Source organism: Arachis hypogaea, chromosome 11, assembly GCF_003086295.3.
Source record: "Arachis hypogaea cultivar Tifrunner chromosome 11, arahy.Tifrunner.gnm2.J5K5, whole genome shotgun sequence".
Classification (NCBI taxonomy): Eukaryota; Viridiplantae; Streptophyta; class Magnoliopsida; order Fabales; family Fabaceae; genus Arachis; species Arachis hypogaea.
Genome location: NC_092046.1, coordinates 20,909,436 through 20,912,045, shown reverse-complemented (window position 1 = coordinate 20,912,045; position 2,610 = coordinate 20,909,436). Strand labels below are relative to the sequence as shown.

The window sequence follows — 2,610 nt, the reverse complement described above, 5'->3', positions numbered from 1 at the left end:
AAGATGGTGGAAAAGGTTTGCCATTGCTAAACCTATTTCTTCCATCATTATTGTTGTTAAAACCTTGTTGAGGTCTCTGTTGATCCTTCCATGAGAGATTTGGATGATTTCTCCATGAAGGATTATAGGTGTTTCCATAGGGTTCTCCCATGTAATTCACCTCTTCCATTGCTGGGTTCTCAGGATCATAAGCTTCTTCTTCAAAGGAAGCTTCCTTAGTACTGCCTGTTGCTGCTTGCATTCCGGACAGACTCTGAGAAATCATATTGACTTGTTGGGTCAATATTTTATTCTGAGCCAATATGGCATTCAGAGTATCAATCTCAAAAACTCCTTTCTTCTGAGTTGTTCCATTATTCACAGGATTCCTTTCAGAAGTGTACATGAATTGGTTATTTGCAACCATTTCAATGAGTTCCTGAGCTTCTGCAGGCATCTTCTTCAGATGAAGAGATCCTCCAGCAGAGCTATCCAATGACATCTTGGATAGTTCAGACAACCCATCATAGAAGATACGTATGATGCTCCATTCAGAAAGCATGTCAGAAGGACACCTTCTGATCAATTGCTTGTATCTTTCCCATGCTTCATAGAAGGATTCACCTTCTTTCTGTCTGAAGGTTTGGACTTCCACTCTAAGCTTACTCAATTTTTGAGGTGGAAAGAACTTTGCCAAGAAGGCATTGACTAGCTTTTTCCAAGAGTTCAGGCTTTCTTTAGGTTGTGAATCCAACTATGTCCTAGTTCTGTCTCTTACAGCAAAAGGAAAAAGCATAAGTCTGTAGACTTCAGGGTCAACCCTATTGGTCTTGACAGTGTCACAGATTTGCAAGAATTCAGCTAAGAACTGATGAGGATCTTCCAATGGAAGTCCATGAAACCTGCAATTTTGTTGCATTAGAGAAACTAATTGAGGCTTAAGCTCAAAGTTGTTTGCTCCAATGGCAGGGATTGAGATGCTTCTCCCATAGAAGTCGGGAGTAGGTGCAGTAAAGTCACCAAGCACCTTCCTTGCATTGTTGGCATTGTTGTTTTCGGCTACCATGGTTTCTTCTTCCTTGAAAAGCTCTGTTAGGCCCTCTAGAGAGAATTGTGCTTTACCTTTCTCTTCAAGGTCCTTTTAGGTTCAAGATCAGCTTGAACAAGTATGCCTTTATCTTTGTTCCTGCTCATATGAAAGAGAAGAGAACAAGAAAGTAGGGAATCCTCTATGTCACAGTATAGAGATTCATTGAGGTGTCAGAGGAAAAGAAGAATAGAAGGAGAAGGTAGATAGAAGAGAATTTGAACTTATCAAAAAGGATAGAGTTCGAATTGCACCTTGAAGAGGAGTGTTAGTCCCTTAAATAGAAGGATGTGAGAAGAGGGAAAGAATTTTCGAAAATAAATTAAAAATATTTTGAAATAATTAAAAGAAATTTTGAAAATTTGATTGAGATTTTCGAAAATTAAGATTAGGAAAGAAATTAAGTGATTTTTGAAAAGATTTTGAAATTAGAAATTAAAAAGATATGATTGAGAATTAATTTTGAAAAATATGTGATTGAGAAGATATGATTGAAAATCAATTTAAAAAAAGGAAGTTTTAAAATTAAAGTTGATTACTTGACTAACAAGAAATTAAAAGATATGATTCTTAAAATTTAAAATTTGATCCTTTAATTTCTTAATAGGCAAGTAACAACTTGAAAATTTTGAAGTAAATCATTAATTATAGCAAGGATTTTCGAAAATAGTAATAAATAAAAAAAGGAAAGAAATTGATTTTGAAGAGATATGATTGAAAAGATATGATTTGAAAAAGATTTGATTTTGAAAAATTATGAAAATTTGAAAAAAATTTGGATCAAAAACAAAATCTTCCCTTTAGTGTCATCCTGGCGTTAAACGCCCAGAATGGCATCCATTCTGGCGTTTAACGCCCATCCTAGCTGGCGTTTAAACGCCAGTTTTCCTTCATCACTGGGCGTTTTGAACGCCCAGCTTTTTCTGTTTAATTCCTCTGCTGAATGTTCTGAATCTTCAATTCTCTGTATTATTGACTTGAAAAGACACAATTTTGAAAATATTTTTGAATTTTTAATGATGAGAAACAATAAAAATGCAACTAAGATCAAATAAATAATGCATGCAAGACACCAAACTTAAAAATTAGACACTAGACTCAAACAAGAGACATAAAAATATTTTTGATTTTATGATTTTATAAATTTTTTTTGTGATTTTTGAAACTTATATGGAAAAGAAAATAAAGAGATTCAAAACTTTTAATAAGAATTCCAGGAATCATGCAATGTTAGTTTAAAGCTTTAGTCTAAAAAGATTAGACATGGCTGGCCAAGCTTCAGCAGGACATTACATTCAGCAACTAAATTGATGAGAATCAATCAGCTTTTGTGATGATAAGAACATCACCTTGAAACTCTAGAATTCATTCTTAAAAATTCTAAAAAATAAAAAGAAAATTAACTAATCTAAGCAACAAGATAAACCGTCAGTTGTCCAAACTCGAACAATCCCTGGCAACGGTGCCAAAAACTTGGTGCACGAAATTGTGATCATCAACAATGGCGCCAAAGGACTTGGAGCTCTCAAACATGAATCACACTT

The 2,610-nt window shown here is 34.3% G+C and overlaps 1 non-coding gene across 1 annotated transcript; it reads left to right on the top strand.

The window, feature by feature from the left end:
- Window positions 1-535: 535 nt before the first annotated feature.
- Window positions 536-643, top strand: LOC112726048 (small nucleolar RNA R71). The gene has a single exon (XR_003165118.1). It is a non-coding gene; the product is annotated as a small nucleolar RNA R71 (small nucleolar RNA).
- Window positions 644-2,610: the final 1,967 nt, after the last annotated feature.